The sequence below is a fragment of the Phalacrocorax aristotelis genome, chromosome 1 (genome assembly GCF_949628215.1).
Source record: "Phalacrocorax aristotelis chromosome 1, bGulAri2.1, whole genome shotgun sequence".
Lineage (NCBI taxonomy): Eukaryota > Metazoa > Chordata > Aves > Suliformes > Phalacrocoracidae > Phalacrocorax > Phalacrocorax aristotelis.
Window position 1 is genome coordinate 144,339,482 of NC_134276.1, and position 21,254 is coordinate 144,360,735.

Consider the following 21,254-nt stretch of genomic DNA (forward strand, 5'->3'; position numbering starts at 1 on the left):
TGAACTTTTAAGATAAAACACTAGCACGTGTGTTGGTGCAGGCACTTTGATCTTGCTTCCTCCTTCCTATATCCAGTGAGTGCCCTAATCAGCAGTCTAGGGGACCAGTCTTTCTCCCTCTATCCTGTCCCTCTCCCTATAAAATACCAGAGACACAGCATGACTCAAATTTCATTCAAACTCTCACAATGCAACTAATGTGCTCACTACTTTAAATATTTTGATAAATACATAGCTAGCATTTGTAAAAAACACAAAGCAGAGCTGCAGTTAATATAGACACTTTCCTGCCAGGGGCATGGGAAACTTCAATTTAAATCAGAACATTGTTTTTCTTACATACTGTCCATTGCAGAACAGTTCAGACTTTCCAAGCTGCAAAGTCTTCATGGTAATTAGCCAATTTATGAAGCAGAATTATTTTCTTTGTTTTCTTAATTGGCATGTTCTAACCCACTACAGTCAAACTGGTCTGTTATGAAACCAAGCTACTAAACAGCGAATGGCTTTGCACAATTACCCAAAAAGAGTATTTTGTGAAATGTGAAGAGTTTACTTCCCCCATCCACCAGCGTATATGTATGTGTAAGTGTGTGTGTGTATGTATATTTTCCTTTTAAAGTACTAAGTGCAACAAATTTAAAGAGCACAGAGAACAATGTACCACAGAAATGTGGCACATTTGCTCATATCTGCTGTGTTTTAGTCTGATGCAGAAACTCATTTCATTCCTAGTGAATTTTGTCATCAATTTATTATACAAAGAAAGGCTAGGTCTGATCTTCTGTATGCCAGCTACTTACAATAAAGGTATGCTAAATTAAAAAACAAGTTAACCTTCTGCAGTCTCTTGGTGTTATTAGAATGACATTTTGATATGCGAAGGAGGCTCTGCCTGACTGAGGTGCTGCTCGCTGAGCACAGCCTTGCCCTCAGGACCTTTGAGACATGTCCCTGATTTATGTCATCAGTCTGACGCAGGGCAGGGGGGAGCCAGTTGGCTGGGCACTCGCAACAAGGCCAACCTCAGCGAGTTTGCTTGCTTGAAGAGTCTTGGTGTGGATTCAGGTGGGCTTTGTGCCTACTTTAAGATCTCATTTGTGGGGGTGAAAAAAAAGGAGGAGACACTAAGTGCTGGGTTAAACAGAAGAGCTCTTTCTAATGAGTCATTCTGATACAATGTGTGGTACTTTTTAAAAGCATGCTGCTGTTCTCGGGACTGTTCAACAGGACACAAAAACATGTTTTCATTAAAAACTTAAGCAAACTTTATTTTGCACCTGCTTCCAAAAATGCCCAAGCTCAGACCAAGCGTGAGGAAGCAGAAAAATTGTTTGTGGGTTGTTTTTTTTTTAATCCTCCCAGAAAGTGTCAAACATCTAAGGAAAGAATAGTGATACCAGATCTACCTGCCTTGCGCTGAAGAGCATCCTTGTGCACCCTGCCTCTATCGGAGCATACGCTGTTCTGCGGCTCAAGCAGGCAGCCAGTATTCAGCAACAGCACACTGTCTCCTTTTGAGGAAAAAACAGATGACAGTCAAATATTTCTTTGATACAGTTCAGTTTGTTTACAGAGACCATATAGCAAAAGGCTGTTGTCCCAGGCATGGGAGAAACTGGGGAGAAAGATACAATTTTTTCCCCTCATTGTTTTGAGTCTGAGTTTAAAATTCTTCCAGCAAGTACCCACCTAGTATTTTTGCTGTCTCCTGTGGCTTTTCTATTGTTTCCCCTCTGTTGGCCAAAGACCATCTAGCTGCCTGTAGTTTCATTCACCCTGAACAGCAGCCATGTGCTACGTCCGCCAGCTTCAATATGAGATGCCCAACTCACTGAGGAGCATTCAGAGAAACACATCATTCCCCACTTCCCATTCCCCTGTTGTAGCTGACCTCAGCAGAATTTTCTTGCAGGGACACCAGCAAAAGCTTGGAAAAAGGTTATGACCATACGGTGGCATAACTTGTACTGCCTGATGCTGTCTCCTTGTTTCCTTCTGTTTTCCATTTGACCTGCATCCATCTGCCTCCTGTTCTGAGATAACAAGCTGCCTGGGCCACCGCTGGTTTTTTCTGCCTGTGGACGATTCCTGATGCAACGGGGTCCTGATCCCCATGGTGGCTTATAGGTGCTCTGGGCATACATGGAAATAACAATGGGAATTTAAGATCCACTTTGGGCCAGGTGAGCTATGAGAGCAGCTGCTTCTGACATTTCGAGAGTGGAAGGTTACACGCTGTCATTCGAGCACCTCCTGCTCCATACAGCCCATTACTGCTGATAAAGCCTCTGTGCGCAAACACGTGTCAGATTGCCCCTCCAAAGCAATCCACTCTGAGATATAATAAGTGACTATTGGCATGTCATTATATAGAAATTACTGTTTCCAGAGCCAAGCTGTTGTGTAGATCCTAGCTCTGCTGGTAGCCAAGGGCGACACTTTCCTACCGGTTTTCAGTCAAGTGGCTTGGAGTGCTTTACAAACAGAGATTACTTGTGCCTCACAGCACCTCCTGAGGCACATCATACTACCTATTGCCAGATGTGCAATAACACAAACAGGAGAAAAGAAAAAATTAGCTGGTGCTATTAGCTGCCCAACCCAGAGTAGGCAAAGTCTGGTTTTCACTGCTGTGTTGGATTTGGGTTGGGGCTGCTCACCACATCGACGGTGTCCCCAAATAGAGGCACCACAAACGAGCAGCTGTTTCTGCAAGAGCTAGGGGTCTCGCCTCATTCTACCTAAAGTCAATCACCCACTGACAACGGAACCCAAAGCCCTTGCTCAGCTCCCAGCCTCCACCAAGCTTCTGAACTGTGCCTGGATGTGGTGTTCTCATAGCTCCATGTGGGTGCTGAGACATCTGTTACAATTTATTTCTGTAGCAACAAAGCTAGGGCAATTTCCAGCAAACAAGAAAAAGCAGAAAAACATCTCTCTTTTAAACTTTTAGGATGGCTGTCAAAAGAGAATAAGATATATATAACTTACATTCTTTTACAGGATTTTTTTTTGTTAAGATTTCAGGTGGCAACAGTAGATAAGGAAGGGCTCAGATGAGAAAGGTAATGGGCTGAAAGCTTGTCTGGAAACTGGTATAAACGATGAAGTGAGTGAACACAAGGTTATTTCCATAGTTACATGGAGAATTAAATGTAAGCCAAAGCTGGACAACCTTCATTTCATGATATTTACAGCAGGATCTGATGTTTCTGTCTACCCGGACTCCAAAAGGGTCATTTTCACTTGATGCCATTTTGTGACTGGGTTAGTGTCTGGGAGAGTCTTGTTTAGAGCAGGTTTTGCGGGCCTGGGTCGAGCAAGACAATTTGCTTCCCCAGGGAGGGCAACCCCACCTGTGGTCACGCTAGAAGCTCCTGCCCCTTCAGCATCCTCCATTCCATACCCTAGTGTGTCATGCCCTTCCTCCTACACCGATGCACACATTGCAAGAAGGATTCAGCAAACGTCTTAAGCAACACTCTCTCCCAAGAAAGGTTTGGACCTGTTTAGCCTCACACAGCACCCTAGAGGCTTACACCTTGCACTGCAGTGCCTGGAGATGTCCTGCTGTACAGTGGGGTGTGGACAGGTATACTGGATAAGCACAAGACCAACTGTTTGCAACCCTATGTCCTTTGTAGCGAACAGAAGAAAAATCTAGCCCAGAGGCAGCCATCAATTGAAATTGACTGCTACCAACTCTGACTTCAAAGGTGGTAATTTTGGAAGAGGGCATAAGGCTTTGCAATACAATATTCAGATGAGAATTTGGCAGAGCATCATTCTTTTCACTGCCACAATATATCCGTCTCCCAGATGGCAAGATATTTACCTGCTAAAAAAAGAGATTAGCTGCAGAGTTTTTTCTCTGCTCATTCTGCTTTTTTTTTTTTTTTTTTTTTTTTTTTTGGGGGTGGGTGGGTGGAGTGGAACCCAACAAAACACCTCAGAAGATAACATAATATTTCTAAACTGTTTTAGATTGGCCTATGTTCAGTCCCTCAGTCCTTCACACAACCAGGTAACGGTTCCTGTGAATATGGGGCATGGCTCTGCTTGGTCTGAATACCATAATCACAAATGGATGGGGGCATTCACAGCAAATTTAGCTGCTCAGGCCTGAGGAACGCACATGCTTTATAACAATTCAGTCACCCATGTGCAGAAAGAAAACAAAATTCATTACCCACATGGCTGATTGCACAGCATAAATAGCAAAGGGCAAATGTTGTAAAAAAAAATGCTGAAGTATATATACCATTGGTATGGTAATATCAGCATAGAAGTGCTTACAAAGTTAGTTAGCTTACAAACAGAGTTAAGGACAAAAGCTTTGGATTAATTGCTGCTGCAATTAGCTGCATCAGGCAAATGCAACATTAATTGTAAAGGTAAAGCACTGCAGGAGTCAAATAGTTTTGGGAAAACAAAAAAAGCTGTGCCTTTCAATTTCATGGGTCTGTTTTACTAACAGTAAAGATCCTGATCCCTTATGGATCTTCTGTTTAGCAGTATACAATTGATACGGAATATCTGCGAAAAATACTCAAGAGAGGCAGAAAATTTATAGGTGAAGAATAAGCAGTTTCCAGAAAAGGTTTCTAGTGCTATTTTTCATTTTCTTTCCTGTTTTGTCCTCTTTTCTGCACCCTCAGCTGCATAAGAGTTACTAAAAAACAATAACAAGAAAACGCTCTCTAAACACTTCAAGTGATCATATGATGCACTGAGAGGGAAGCGCAGCAGTAGTTCAATCCTGTATTTTTAAAAGCCAACACTAAGCAATCATCTTGTCTTGTGCCCCCTCCCCGCCTCCTTGTGTGGGCTAAGCAAAAATATATGACTGAGGTGAAAATCAGGTTACTGTCCTGGAGTTATAAAATGACAAAGAATGAAGAGAAAAGGTGATTCCACTTAAGATGAAGCCATTGCCAATCCACACAAGGGGATAAAGATTTTTGTAGAACCCCTTTTTTTTTCTTTCTTTTCAATTACCCAAATACACAAGACAGCTCCAGATTTCATTTTGAAGAGGCAGTTTCTAGTCTCAGCGTCACTCTTGCCCTCTGCAGGGGAAAGGAAAGAAAACTAACAAATGCCTTATCAAGACTCAAACCAAGGGAGTCAACAGAAAACAGCCTTAATGAAGTTGCACTATTTGAGGAACAGCAGACAGCTTAATGACTTCAAACACCAAGAGCTGATCACACTACTAAGAAGATTAAAATTAAAAAGTCCTGATGGGTTGTTATACCCCAGTTTACAGCTCCTTCCCTGCTCATATACCAGTTGTTCCATAATCTTACTGAAAACCCTCTCCATCCTTATTTTCCTTAAAAACAAAACCTCCTTTTATACCAAGCCTCCATATCCTCCAGGATGACTCAGCTGCCTGCAGTTCTGCAAGGCTGTTGCTTAAATTTGGGTGCCCTGAGAAATAATCCCTTTAAAAAGGAAAAATTCCCATAAAACAAGCGGTTAGGAAAAAGGCAAGGGTATAAAAGTTTGATTCATAAGTGCTTCACCTTATTGGTCTGTGCTATAGTTAGAAAGGAAGATAGGAGGTTTTAGAGAGGCAACGTCTTAAAAATAGGCAGGAGAGTAGGCTTGAACATTGTCTGACAGCACAGCTCTGCAGTCAGCTTGCAGCATGAGCGTTGCTTGTGCACTGCCACCTCCCTTTTCCCCCATCTCTGTACATTCCTTTCATAGTTTAACAGATTTATTTTTTTTTCTTCTAAAGAAAGCATTTCCAAGGTGTTTCCAGGTTAGGTGCACAAATGAAGAAGCAGGCAAACGAAAACACACAGAAAGAACCACTGTTGGGTCTACATGCAGTCAGCCTGTGCAGTGCTGCTTTTTGATACTACAATGTTTAAACAAGGTCAGGGTGCAAGAGGAAGTTGAAGAGGACTTGGCATACTTGACTGTGTCTACCTTCACACTATACCGGATAAAGGGTTATGAGAAATATATGTTCTTATTCATAAGAATGAGTAATTTTCTAACTGCCTCAGATTAGTAAGAAGCTTCCTTGATTGACATGTGTATTCAAAGTCACCTTTTTTATACTTCTGAAATGTGTGGCAATGACTGCCTTCAGAGAAAGCCTTTAGGAAAATTGGTTTTCAAACTGGGATCTGTGCACATATGTACGTGGGTGTATCAACAACTGAAAAAAGCAAGTACAGGAAGGCTGTTTTGCTGGCTTATTCACAGAAAAAGTTGATACTTTCACTGACTCTTTTTACTGATTTGCATATCAATAAAGTTTAGAGGGAGGGCTCTAAGCCAATCTGATCTTCCTTTAGTGTTCCCAGGTGGGTCAGGATTTTAGGAAAAAAAAAATTGGAAAGACAATTTGTGGAAAGATCCCCTAGGAATAAGGCCAGAGGGGGAAGAGTTAATGGAGACGTACAGAGACAGCTGGCAGCATAGTGGCTTTGTATTCTGCCTGTCAGATGTTCAGTGATCAGCTCAAGGGTTTTAAAGTACCTTTTATTCCTAGCCAGGCATCTGAGGTACGCACGGTGCCAATTCATAATCATGTGTTTCCTCTGATGCCAGGTTCTCCCATGGTGGCAATCCACAAGCACACATGCTTCCCATGAGAGGTACGCTGGCTGTTGAGGAATGTTGGGAAGAGAGGGAGTCGTGTGAAAGGCAAAGATGAAACAAAAATACAAGTATTGCACTTACACAGCAAGTTTATGTCGATTTTTTCTTCCTCTTGATTAGCGTATTCATAGCTTGGAAGTATTAAACACAAAAGTAGTGCAAATGAATTGATAGTAATCCCTTGCATACCATGGGAGGCCTCTTGTATATTTTAGTGCTGACAGCAGAAATACTCTGTGGAGCACCACTTTGCATACTAGGCTTGCAGTGAGCGCTCCTCTCTTTTATTAAATTACCCAGGGGAAAAAAAAGTTTTCAGGCATCAGGGCTACAACACAATTCCCAGGTTAAATACATTGTAAGGACTCTCCCTTTGGGGTTTATGTGCTTTATATGATTAACAGGTGTAGTTACCTGAAACACAGGCAGCCCAAGTAATCATATAGAAAAGATGTGAAACAATTTCTAAAAGTAAATATCAATTTACAGTGGATCATGACAAAATATTCACTTCTGCAGCTTGGTATTCATGGCAGATGAGTGGCAGCTGGTGTTACCAGGAGTATTTCCCCTCCTTGACTTTCTTTGCCCAAGGGGACCACGAATAACAAAAGCAAGTGAGAAATAGTAACCAAGTAATACTAGGTTCCCCTGCTTTACACAGCTATAGTCATGTGTGAGTGCCAGTGTTTTTAGAAAGAACAGCCATTCCCCAAATGTTTGTGTGAAAAACAGAATCAAAGTGTACTTTGTGTTCGAAGGGACCTCTGGAGCTATTCTAGTCCAGCCTCCTGCCTAGCCCACGGTGACTTTCACGGTTAAAGCAGGATGCTCATGGACATGTCTGTCAAAATCTGAATGGCTCCAAGGATGGAGACTTCACAGCCTTTCTAGGCACCTCCAAGAGCCTGACTCTGCCTTCTCACCCATGAAGTAGGTACAGACAGATCTCCCCAGAGATGGCTACAGGCTGAGCAAACCCATCTCCCTCAGCCTTTCCTCACGCACGGTATGCTCCAGGCCCCTAACCATCTTGGTGTCTCTCCACTGGTCTCTAGCCAGTTGGTCAATGGCTTGTCAATCCATTTACATCAAACAGGAGAAGTGCAAACCTGGCCACAAGTCTGGTTCATTCAGAAGAGGTATATGAAGCTTTGTAGTCAGTAGAGAATTAACCTTCCTGCAAATGTTTCGAGTGCCCTCATTTGAGGTGTTACAGGTGCTGTACTCAGCTGGCTCCATTCAGACAGCCCTGCTAAGCCTGAATGGTCACACCACGGCATTCACGGGATCTAAACTGATTTTAATTTGTTCCTCTGCTATACATATTGCATGAGGAAGTTGTGGTTAGAGGTGTAGCGTTCATGTCCCCATCTAAACTTGGGGTGGGACCCTCAATTGAATTTTAGGTCAAAGATAGTTTAAATAATTATTATCTCACAAACTTCCTTTGCATTGACCAAATTAAAAAACCCAACACCCTCTAATAATTCCTTCTTCAATCTATGCGCATTATGCTTTTATTCATAATGCATAATTTCCCCCTTATTATCTTCATTTGCTGGAAATCTTTGCCCGGCCTTGGGCCTGGGTCTCTCCCAGTATTAGCTCAAAATGCTTCTACCTCCATTTCTTGGAAGCGCAAGAGAGGAGCATATTTGGGGGTAGAGGAGAGATTCAGAGCTGGTGGACTTGCAGATGCGGTCATCAGGGAGGTAAGGGCTCTCAGCGATTTGTCAAGGTGTCACGCTTTGGCGTTTGGCACATTCATTGGTATCTGGTGCTTCACTTTGCACAAAAGGGGATGTCAGATGATTCATCTAGGACTTTCTGGCCTGGCCTGCTGATTTTTGGAAAGTTTTGCAGCACTGTGTAGCAAGTCAGCAAGCAGTGAAGCTATGAAGGTTCTGGAGGCCTAAAAAGCCACATATTTATTCCTGAATGAGATATTCAATTTTGCCTGCCTGATTTACTATGTTAGCAGAGTAAACCATACTATTAAAAAGGTCTACTATAAACTGGCTGAAATCTAATGAGTCGGTCCTTAACTAGTTTTCATTAGAGAAAGGTTTAGGATTAGTCTGACGACTTAAACATAATATACTTTCTAACTGTGTAGTCATGCAGGGGGCACTAATCTGAAATGGGAAGGTGAGAATGCATGTTTTCACAAAGAATGAATGAAAGCTTTTCAGGATTTAGACTGAAATTATATATGTCAGTCCTGAAATTGTCACTACCCAGTTTTGCTGTTTCATCAGGTTCACAGGTAGGACACAGGAATCTCAAATGTTTATCAGGAACATGTTTCCTCTGAAATACATTCACTCTCCCCTTTTCCACCAGCTGCATCTTGATGACAGGGAGAAAAAGAGTGCTGTCTTTTTTTCTTGAAGCCTTCTAGTTTCAAAATTTGTCCATGTATATGTGCATGTGTATCACTGACATCTACTGACCAAGTTAAAAAACGAAGCCTTATCAGATGGGAACTGCATTCAGCTGTGTATTTTAACGTAAAAGCAACCGTTGTTAGCAAAATCTGGAGCTTCCTCTTGTTCAGTGACCCTGCATCCAGATCCATAGTGTTAGGCATTTCTCCCAAGAAGACCAAGCAGAAACTCCACTGCCAGCCTCACCGTTGTGTTGCTGCCCAGTTCACTGTGTTCATCCCAGTACATCTGTACTTTATTTTCCACATCTTTGAGGCTACAGGTCCCTGTAGATGAGCTGTGGTCACTGCAGGGGTGCAAATTCATGCCAGGGACAGCATGGTAAGGCAGGCTGTGTCCCTGCAGAGCTATGCAGGAGCAGAAATGACCTGGGAGGAAATTCAGTCCCAAGGCTGCACTGGAAGAACTTGCATGAGTAAAACTTGCATGAGCCGATACCAGCAGGCTAAGTGTATGATCCAGTTTTAGCCAGATACATGTCTCATTCTTGTGTCTTAGTAAATGAATAGGTTGTGAAGGAAGCTGGATATGCAGGTAGCAAAACTCTCTCCCGGGTTCCCTGGTTGAAGACCTGTGAAAGTCAATAATATCACAGCATTGGTCATCAAATCCCATTAACCCTTCTTTGACTGAAGAATGTACCAAACATTTCAGAAGAGTTAAGAAAAGATGTAGTAAACCAGTGGGCCTGCAACCTGCCTATCTGTAAATGAGTCTCATCTGTTCCAACGCACAAATGTTTAAGTTTTTTCTTTTAAAGCCTCTCTGCAAGTTGTGAAAGTTCCTACAGGTGTCTAATACCTTGTTTAATTATCTGCTCAGTAGATAATTACACAAGGTATTAGACACCTGTGGGAACATGTTTTTTTTATCGTTTTAAGTCTACTGCCTGTCACTTCATTGCATTATAAGAAAGAAGGAAAACAAGCGCCTGACCCATCTTTGCTATATCATCTATTATTTTGAATAGCTTGAATCCTCTGATTCCTCTTTCTGTCAAGAGTCTGCCAGATCTCTCTCTGTTCATAACACCTGCTATTCATTTATTACTTCTATTTTCTTCAAGGCAAGTCCTGGGGCCAAAAATAAATTAATAAATAAATTCTAGTCCTTGTTAAACGGCAGATATGCTTATGCCAGGCTCAGACAAAGCACTTTCCAAAGCACAAAGACTGTAAGCAATAAAGATCCATCCCTAGGTACACAGCGCAGAAGAGCTAAGTCCTATTTGCTGTAGGTTTTCTCTGTCACAGGGGCACAGAGCTGCTCTGCAGCTTGTGCTGATGCTTGAGAGGGAAGCATGGCGTCGGTCAGCCTGAAAGAAGCGCACACAAAAAAGAGACCTTGGGCCCTGAGCTTCCTGAAATTGAGTAAGGGAGACATTGCCCAATGTAGAATAAAGAGACTATATGCCTATATGCCTATTTTGAAATGACCAAGTTTAAGTGAAAGAATAAATATTTCGTGCTATGCTGTCAGACTTCCCCAGCAGAAAACCAATAACTCCCATGATACTCTGTCTTTGACTCCTTTTAATATTTAAAGATAAGATCACCAGACCAAAAACATCTGGAAAGATGAGGAAAAGGTTTGTGCCTTTTACAAGGCATCTTACTTTCAAAGCTATTTCTAGACCCAATCTGTATAAGCAATACAATTTAGTTTTCATTTTACGACTGTTATTGCACAGTGCTTTGAAGTTAGGCTAGGATTTCAGCCCCATCTGTGCTCACCACGACTGATTGGCGTCCTTGAAGGGTAGCTGTTCGGGGTCCGGGGATGCCCAGGACTTTCCCCTTTTAGTTTATAGTAGCTAGGAATAGCTGCTACTTAATGAGGTGTACGCTGACCTCTAGTGGCAAAACCCCCCATGTAAAAGTTCCTATACTTCACTACAGGGTAGAAACCTAAGCTTTTTCTCTTACACGGAGGAGATGGCAAACCAGCAGGACAGGGAGCAGAGGGCTGGGCAGAAATTTCTGCTCCAAACAATACCTAGAAAGTGGACCTGATAATTTTTTTGTGGAAGGCTGGTCAGCCACTATGAAGAAAAATATGATGAGCAGTTTTATATGCAGTAATTACGCTACCAAACCTTTACTTTGCTTGTCCTTATAGTGATAGCGATGGATTTTAATAATGCCACCTACAATAAAATATAACTGTGGATGTAATTATTGGAGATACTGAATTACAAGAGCTGTTGGTCAATGCCCTCATCATCATTAGAAGTGACTGCTGTTTCATTGACTTTTGTCGTGCCAACAGCTTGACTGCAAGACGTTTTGAGATACAGGAATAAAGGACTAACCTAGTGTCTTTCACAGAGGGATTGCTCTCAGCCATGGCTCTATCAGTCTCTGACATGACACAGTGCAAGAGCGTGTGAATGAACCAGGTTTCAAGGAAGCAAGTATCTGTACCCTGTCAACACATTCATCTCGTGCTCTGTGCCACTGCTCATCCCCTGTCCTGCTGGCTGTAGGGTCCTGGTCCTGGTCATTGTGAACCTGACTTCAGGCCTCCATCTCTGAATTTTTATTTACGTGCACAAATGTATATAGAGCTTATCTTTAAGTTATATAATTCAAAATTTCCTTAATTATAAAATTATTAATTTAAGATTTAATATTACATAGAAATTGGGGCATGAACAGGTTCATGGACAGGAGAGGCTAGAGTGCTTCCCCTGGGGTTTTCTAGTCCCAAGTTTCCAGTCAGAGAGCAGGCTCCTCTTCTGCGGGCTTTGCAGGGAGAGGGCACGGTGCAGGGGCAGCACACCCCTCAGCTCCTTGCGCTCCAGAGGCTGCTGAGGCAGGCATGGCTGGTCAGGGGCTGCTGGGAGGCACAGTCCAAATGGGCCAGCACTGAGGCCAGGACATCACAGGGAGCAGCACAGCATCTGCTGCCCACTTTCCCAGACCTCTGGGGAAGCCAAGCCCAGAGGGAGAGGTCAGGGTAGATGGGCTGCCTAAACCAGAGATTAGGTGGGCTCTGGTCTGGGTAATTAATTTTACCAGACTTTACCATAGGGTGACAATAGTAACATACAATATCAAATGCTGTTCTTCAAAGTCCTTGATGCCACATCATTCCACTGAACAGGACACTGTAGCCCCTCGCTTTCTGCCTGCTTGTGTGGGAGCTTGTACAGCAGCACTCCTGCTAGGTCCAGGTCTGCTTCAGTCAATGATCAGAACCTGCTCTTCCACAGATCTGCACAAATCTGTGCAAAATTGGCTGCCTTAAAATGGCTAATCCAGCTCCAGAATGATCTGGGAAACTATGTAACGAGGTGGATCATTGCCTAGTATATCTAAGCCATATTCTGTTCATTTTGTCCACAGATACAGTGGCCCATATGAGTTTCTTGCTAAGCTCAGAGCACTTCTTGTCAGAAGAAGCCAAGGCCATAGGGTTTTCCTACTTCCAGGCAGTAGAGTGCCCTCACCATTTTCTTGATTCATAATGGTGGGAAGACACCCTCTGTCCATGGGTACATCTTAAAGCCAGTCTCCACTGATATTGTTCTTCCTCTGATGGTTCTTCTAGGAGCATGTTCATGTTGGCTTCAATCGCACTGGTGAGATAAGTGCCAGTGCTCTTCCCCCAGGTCTTAAGGTCCTGAGCCCTAAGAAGGCTGTCAGTTTCTGTGCTGCTGAAAGCTGACCATGGTATTATGACCGCTGACCATGCTTATTTAATGGGCTTCGTTATCTGTTATATCTTTTTCTCAAAATGCCTAGTAATCCTTTGTGAAGCTGTTTTCAGGCTTTACCTGCCCATATTCGTTGCCCTGTGTTTGAAGCAATGCATGCTTCTCCTCTAAAAAAAGCATAGTCTTAACACCTGCCTGGAGAGGATCTGAGGACTGTGCTGGAAAACTGAGGGATAAACATTCCCTACAAACATTTGGCTGCATACTGCATGCTTTTTAATCCTAACTCTCTTTCTGGTGTCCTGCTGCATCCCAGCCTGGTGGATAGGCTATGCTGTACTTGCTCCCTAGAAGTTACTGGGAGTGCTGGAAGGATGCTGGTAATAAGAGAGGTCAGGACAGTTTCTAGGAGAGTCAGGACTGTGGCCAGCTTCCTCCATATGGAGAAAATTTCTGTTTGCTGGGGTTTACAAATGAGTTGGCCCTCAGCCTTTGAGACTCCATTTTCATCAAGGATGTGCTGGCCACTGAAAACCACCCTGAAGGGACAGACATTCAAGTATGTGGTAAAGACTGTGGAAGTTCGTTCATTATCAGTTGGCTACTTAACAGCTTCAACTTTAAATTGTTCAAAAGATGCTTTTAAGTAATTACTGAGAAATTTGTCAGCATCCTGAATCATTAAGAACTAGTTAAAAGCAGCATAAATGGAAAAAATGAGAGAGCCTTTTGTATTCACACCAAAGACACATGACTCTAAAGAAAGGTCCTATAAATCATGTGGACATAGCCTTTTTCTGAAGTAGTTTTTAAGCAATAAAAGCGCTTGCTGCTGCAAGTCTACCAAGATCACCACTGGGTGGTGGTAACAACGCAATTTCTTGGTGCCTTGGTTTTTTGTTTCTTTGAGGAAAGGCTTGACAATTTCATGTGTTCATGACACCGCGTGAAGAGTTTGTTAGATGACGATGAAACACCCGTCAGGCTTCAGATGTGAAACGGAAACCACAGGCTCAGAGTCCAGCGGTGGGAAAGAATGTGGCTCCCCCAGAAACAGCCACAAACAGCTCGGTCACAGAAACCGGAGACAGAGTAGATAGTGCTCATTACAGAGCAGCTGACTGTAAAGGGAAGGGGGTTGTTTTCCTTGCTCGCTACAGATTTACTTTTTAAATGCCTTCTGTATATAAGGGCTGGAAGATTGAGATTCATGGTTAAATTCCAACTTTTGCACTAGTACCCACTTTCGCATTAGCACCCAGGTGTTGCAAGAGTCACACTGCAGCAGCTTCGGCTGGTGTAAGATTTAAAAACTGAAAGCCCAACCGAATTCCTGTTTTTTGTTTTGTTTTGGTTTTGTTTTTTGGTGATGGGTTTTTAAAAAATGAAATTAAAATATTATAGACGATAAGATAAGGATCTCTCTAACTGCTTATTTCTTTGCCTGCAGCTTTGGGCCATAAGACTGCTGCTAGGCATTGCTTCAGTTCCAGTGGAACAAAATTTAAGCTGATGAATGTTCAAATGTATTTTGGCTAATCCTCTGGTCTTGCATTCCCCAATAGTTAAGGTTTTTCAAAAAGAAAATTCACCAAATCAAGAAAATGAGTCTGTGTTCATTAAGCCAACGTCCAAGCATTGTACTGCACAAGTATTTTCTTCACCTTTGCAGCCAAGTCCTTGCACAGGCAGCACACTAACAACCATAGTGCAACCGAGGTTTACATACACGAAAAAAACATATTGGGATGTAAAATTTTAATTCCTTCTGTGATTTAAATTAGCTGTTGTAAGTACTTCAGCTGGTGTAACTACTTATGCGTTCATTCCACTTAACAGTGAATTTGATGTTGTAGCTAAAAGTATGTGAAAATAAAGGGAGTTACACTGATATATGCTTAATTGTAATGTGTGATGAAGACTTACTTGGTTATTGCATTTACAAAACAAATCCTGGTTAAAGAACCACTTCCATATTCTGTGATCTTTACTACTCCAATTCTTAAATTTATGAAGCCTTCCAACATTTGCTTGGTAAGGTGAGTGCATCTCTCCCACAATATAAAAGCTATATTCTATTTTATGGTATCAGATAAAATATCTGACAAAATAAATAACCTTATATAACAAATACAGTTTTAAAAAGTAGGAGGCTAAAATAGGATGCTTTTTTCCAGTTTGAGGCAAACTGTTCCATGCCCCATGCACTCCATATTTTTGTAATCGTAGGATATGTTGCATTAGCATTCAATTGCCTTATTATCGTGAATCTTACATTACTGTGTGCGCAATGATTACTCAATGTTGTGATTTATTAGACCCAGGTGGCCACAACTAATCACCAACTAGAGAGAAGTTATATGCTAGGAAAATAGCAGTCTTCTCAGGTGTTCCCTTGTTGCCCTTTCCCTCCATTATTTTCCCCAGCCTGGTTCCAATAAAACCAAGCTTCAAAAAAATGATCCTAAGTCAGGACTGAGTTTGAGATCTGAAAAATCTGAGCTACTGGTCAGAAACTGAGTTGGAGCAGCAATGAGTCAGACCCTTATTTTCTGTGCTTGGTAGCAAAGCCATGATGTTTGGAGACATGACTAAGAACAGCTGTGCAAAATGGTCACTGCGTTGTGCTGAGGCACCAGGATATTCCGTTTAATCCTTCCCATTAGTAAAAAAATCCACCCAGAAGAGGTCAAGAAGCTGTAAAAGACGCAAAGCCTCTCCCGGCTGATGCATTCTTTGTGGTCTATTTTTACAGAAATCTCTCTTAGTTCAAACTGTCCTGAGATTAATGGTTCAGGGAGGGTTAGCCAGCCTCCCTGGCCATGGAAAAGTAATCACGCCACTCAGTCAGCACAACAAATTGATAAGGTGCTGTGCAAAGTGCTCTTTCATCTTCTGGCAGCCTGGGCCCCAAGCCTGTGTCAAATGCGCTTGGAGGATGCCACAGGAATTCAGCCGAGAGTAAATATCTGCCACAAAACATCTCCCAGTAATGTCAAAGCAAACTTACTCAAAGGAAACGAGCCCTTCCTGCAAATATCACCGAAAAAGCCATTTTTATTAGCTGAAGGTGGTATTAAACATTGCTTTCCTAAAACATGTACACCACAGCTAGTAACAAATAAGCTAGAGTACGCTGAAGCTTTATCATGTCATTACATTGCCAGATAAGTTAGGGTTTCGCTCAACAAGAGCAGCTCTACAAGCTGACAGAGAGTTTGCTGGTTCAACAACCGTGGAGGGCCATCCCCATGCTGCAAGTCCATGGGAGAGAAGAGGTTGTGGGGGCACAGCATCTGGGTATGGGTGGGTAGTGTGGGACCCTCAGCAGGTTCTCTGCACCCTTTTGGGGATGAAGTCAGGCTGCACAGCCGAGCCGGTGCCTGCTTGCTTGTGCCGATCCTGCTCTGTTGCACCCAACCCACCCTGGAGCTGCTCGGGCTGATAACCTGGGCAGAAGAGTCCCCCATTCTCCTGCTCTTTTAAAGTCCCCCTGTCTCTTTCAGCTCACAGTGCTGTTGGATGAGCTGATGCAGAGAGCAATTCATTCAGCTCAAACCATCGTATGTCACTTTGCCCTGACTCCAACTAGCATGAGAAGTAGAAAGCATGGGTTTAATTACCTTGTCTCTGTAGATTTAATTCAAAACCGTCAGATCCAGGCTTTAACTTTTTGAGCACCTAATGATGTTGGTAGGCAAATAGTGAGGTTTTGAAAATTCCAAATCTGTCTCACTGCTTTATGAGGGCATCTGAACCTGAACTCAGGTTTTCAAAGATAAAAGGGAGTTTAGATTTCCTGTCAATCAGTTCACACAGCTGCCACTCAAACTGTCGATGAAAAAGGATAGTTATTACTTACAAAATCCTCGCCCCTTGTTTCTGGCATTTCAGAAACAGAGATTGCAGCATCCTTCCTGGAGACCTCTGGTTCAGATGCTCCCTGGCACCTGGATGTTGGGAATCATTAGGAGAGGAAAACTAAAGAAAACAGAGCATCATGATATCCCTCCATGGTGTGCCTTGAACACTGTGTACCATTCTGGTCCTCTCAGTTCAGAAAAGACATGCTAGAAAGGGTCAGAAACACAACAAGGGTGGTCAATAACGTGGAAGGACTAAATGAGGTAGGACCCCTGAGCCTGGAAAAGCGGTGTCCAAAGGAGCATATGGCAGACGTTTAGAAGATGTGTGTTGGCTAGGTAAGAAACTGCTTCTTGCTATCTTTTTAATGCAAGCTAATAGGCATCACCTCAAACTGTTAGAGGAGGTTCAACAAACAAACAAACAGATGTGAGAAAAGCTGAGAGAGCTGGTACTGTTCAGCCTAGAGCAGAGAAAGCTCGGGGGAGCGGGGTGGGGAACTTGTCAATGTATATCACCCTGAAGGGAGGGTGCAAAGAGGATGGAGCCAGGCTCTTTTTAGCGGTGCCCAGTAAGAGGACCAGGGGTAATGTGCCCAAACTGAAAGACAGGATGTTCTGTCTGAACATCAGGAAATACTTTTTCACTATGAGAGTGACCAAGCATCAGAACATGTTGCCCAGAGAGGTTGTGGAGTCTCCATCCTTGGAGGTGTTCAAAAGCCATCTAGACACAAGGCTGGGCAACTGGCTCTAAGTGGACCTGCTTGAGCAGTGAGGTTGGACAAGATGACTTCCAGAGGTTACTTCCAACCTCAACTGTTCTGTGATTATGTGATCATTCACAAAAAATATACTTAAGCTGTCGTTCCTCGCTGCAGCACCTGGTGGATGCTATCAATGTACATATATTCAAAAAGTGATTTGGCAAACTCAGAGAACAAAATATTCATCAAAGGCTGGGGCTGTGAGACCACAACTCTGCCTCAGAAGGCCTTCGGACAGCAAAATGCAGATGCTGGTAGATCTTCCTGGGGGAGTGTACCATTGCCTGCTCCCTACGCACCCTTTGTTGGCTACTTCAGGACATTTTTCTGTAGAAAACGACCAGTGTGCTACTGAGTAATAAATAGGCAGAGTGTGGATCCATCTCCCAGCTCAGCAAAAGCTTTTAATGGCAAGTCCTCACAGCAAGCATCTGTTGTATTAATCCAGTAAGAAAAGATACCACATCTGATCATAACTAAACCTCCTCTAACCTACCAAGTTAAGGAACTTTTGGTCTGATTGAGTACGTACACCCTTTTGTTCTTATATGGTGTCCTTATGTTTTGTTACTCAAGGTTCCTGGCCGCCCAGGCTATGCCCAAACTCACAGCAGGAAAAGATAAACAGAAAAGCAGATCAAGGAGACATTGCAAGCCCTCCCCAAATGCTGAGGTCAGTGGGGACAAAACCTGAATGCATCTGATGCCACAGTAAAAGGACAAAGAATGATTCACAGACACAGGAATAGGGGTGCAGTAAGTAGCAGCAAGGAGTTGTATTGGTATGTGACAGTTGTAAGCCCGACATGGGAATAAGTCAGAAATTTGTAGTGTTTGCTCTTTAAAAAGAAAGCTGAAAAGCTGGGGTGATTGAACCAGTGTCACAAAAACTGACACAGTGCTAAAGAAAATGGGGAGCCTAAGGAAAACTTAAATCTGTTCAGCTTATTGAGGTGTGATTTTAAAAGGTATGCAAGTAGTTTCTGAGAGAAAAATAGTTAAGGATTATGTTAAAGTGCTCCTTAATCTGAGAAAGTCAGACCAAGAGCTGGTAGCTAGCATTAAAGAAACATACATTCAAGTGAGAAATATAACCAGGATGCCTTATGACAACAGGAATTACCCGCAGAAGCAAACTCCCTCAACAGCTGTGGTACTCGTGTCTGTAGACTGGAGGTCCCAGCAGGGAGATTTGGCCCAAGCATTCCTCCACTTTGTCACTGCAAGGCACCTATGCTCTTTCCTCGTAGGCTTACAAAATCAGGCTAGAGAAATCTTCAGGCTTACTGTGGTCTGATGCATTTGCCTCTTCCCAGGTATATTGTTTCTATTACTTGTAATTCATATTTTTGTTTGTGTTACCTTTAGTCCAAGATCACTGGATCTTCCCAAAGATTAAGCTAATTGTTATCCTTTCTACCACTTCTCTCCCCAGATCAAAAAGAAAAAAAAGGTGTAAGTCTCATTCTTTTACATGCCCCAAAATTATGTTGCAGAGTTTTTGCAGATGAAAACAAGGTGAATGCAACCACTGTGCCTCTGTGCATGTCCCTTTCTTCCTCCTCTCTTCTTTGTAATGCTTGAATCCTTTGGGTACCATTGACCACAAAGGGTAGAGATTTCAAGGATAATTTAGGCGCTACAAGTTTTGTGAAAAAAAGTATTCATGTAGAAGAGAGAGACTTTATTAGTATTTTTACTGCGGAAAGAGTTGTAGTGTAAGCCTACCTCATTTTAGTCAGTAGAGAACCTGCATAAGAGGGTGTCTTTATAAATAAATGACCAATTATATCCAATATCACCTGGAAATCTTACATCTTTGCACACCAAAGTCAAGTAACTAAAAACATTAAATTTTTACGAAAGGAGGTGTCATTAGTTTGGCTGCTCAGAGAATTGCTTTGAAATCCTGTCTCTCAAAAATGGCAATAATCTAGATTATTGTTGCAGTCTCTGATCACATCAAGAAGGCTTCTTCTACATACTCATTCATATTTGATATATATAATAATAGCTCTTCTGTAAAGTGGTAGTGAGTGTGGCTTTCTGATTAAGCGTGAGTTTTTACGCACTTTATTCTAAACTCCATCCCTTTATAAGCAGGATTGTTGACTAGAACTTGCGCAGTGTTTTCTGTTTCTTACCAGAAGAATAGATTTTCTAGTCCCCTCGCTTTGTGGCAAAGGACTCAAGCAATGCAAATGTATCCTCAAAGCCCCAGAACCACCTGCACTGGGTTTTGTTTGGTACAGGAGACAAGGGGAGCAGACTCTTACGAGCATGTATCGTTTGCCAGTTGAACTAGCTCAGGGCCTGGTGTCTAAGAGAAGGTCAGCTACTAAGCCCATACGTAGCTTAGGCTAAACTGAGGGTCTTTTTTTTAATAAGGGAAATCTGCCCTTACAAGATCAAAGAATTGGACAAGTCTGTACAGGCTCAACCCTTTTTTATAGGATCTGAATTGGGCAGTTGAAACATGCCACAAAAATTCCCTGTATCAGATTCAAAGACCCTTTTTTTTTAAATTACTATCTCTCCTTCCTGGGCTGCTCCACTGCAGACTGCTCATCCATTTCTGTTCAAGAAGTGTCACTGGTTTTGACCTAGTGGTTTACCTGCTCCAATCTCTTTTCCAGGGGTTATAGGGCATACGAGAGCTGGCGCCTCAGGACTGCCCAGGACAGCTCCAGAGAGCTCCCCTTCCTCAGCCCCATCCATCATGCATACTGCAGAGCCCATTTTCAGACAGAATCCTTTAGCATGGTACACCCTGGAAGAAAATATCTGTGTGTATATTATGAATTAGTTAAGTTGGCACATAAATTGCTTTTGGAACATTATCTTGTGATTACCATTGCTTTTTAAAATTTTAAAGCTTGGTTGCTTCCTTTTATTTTTTTTTTTTAACCTGGTTATGTTTAACAGCAAAGTCAACTTTGAAACTGCACTTAGCAACGTTATCTTTTTGTTGTTTGGAAATAACTGGGCCTTCATCCTGAATAGATGTAAAACTGTGTTTTCGTTTACGTTCTCCCTGTCTCCACTGTTCTTTAAACAAACTGTGGCCAAACAATTGTGCTAGTACAGTGTTTCATAACAAAGTAGAGCCTTTCACATGATGTTGGCTATTTCTAGGGCAACACGTGAGAAATCACTCCTTTCCTTTTATTTCTGTTGGAATCAGATTGAGCCCGTATTACCAAGTGACTTCATACCTCCAGTACCAGGAATATGAGAAGGCATAGAAAATAACACAGATTTGGGCTGGTCAAGCTTAGGGCAGATGCTAGGAAGCTGTTTAATTCTCAGCCAGATCCTTCCTTTTTTCACCCATTTTTTAAAATGTTCACTGGTTTCCATGTAAGACAGATAACTGACAGACCTTGTTTAGAAAGACAAGTGATCCAAACAACAAACTGTCGATGTGTTGCATTTAACCTGTCCTTGTTAAGGCAAATTTCTGTATTATTTCTATAGTGAACATAAAAAGAAACAAAGTTTATTTAATTGATGTTTTGATGGCATATTGAACAAACGCAAGTTTATGGCTTGATCACTTCAGCCAGTGGTTTTGGAGTGCAGAGAATAATTTTTGTTCATAGATGTTCTATACAGCAAAACCCATAAAAAACTTGAAGATTTAGTGATGTAACAGAAGGGGAAAGGGAGATGTGGCAAGAAGCGGAGGTTATAGAGTTCAAGTCTAAATACTCATAAATATAGGGATGCTCATAAAAAGAGGGAGGCTCTATTGCTGTTATTTCTGTACATTGATTTAAGAGCCTCAGTCTAACCATGAACTACCAGTTCATGAATGTAACTCTGGGACTCAGACCCAACATCATAAATGGCTTGTTTACGGTCAATGCCTGCAGCTTTAATTTGCTGAAAC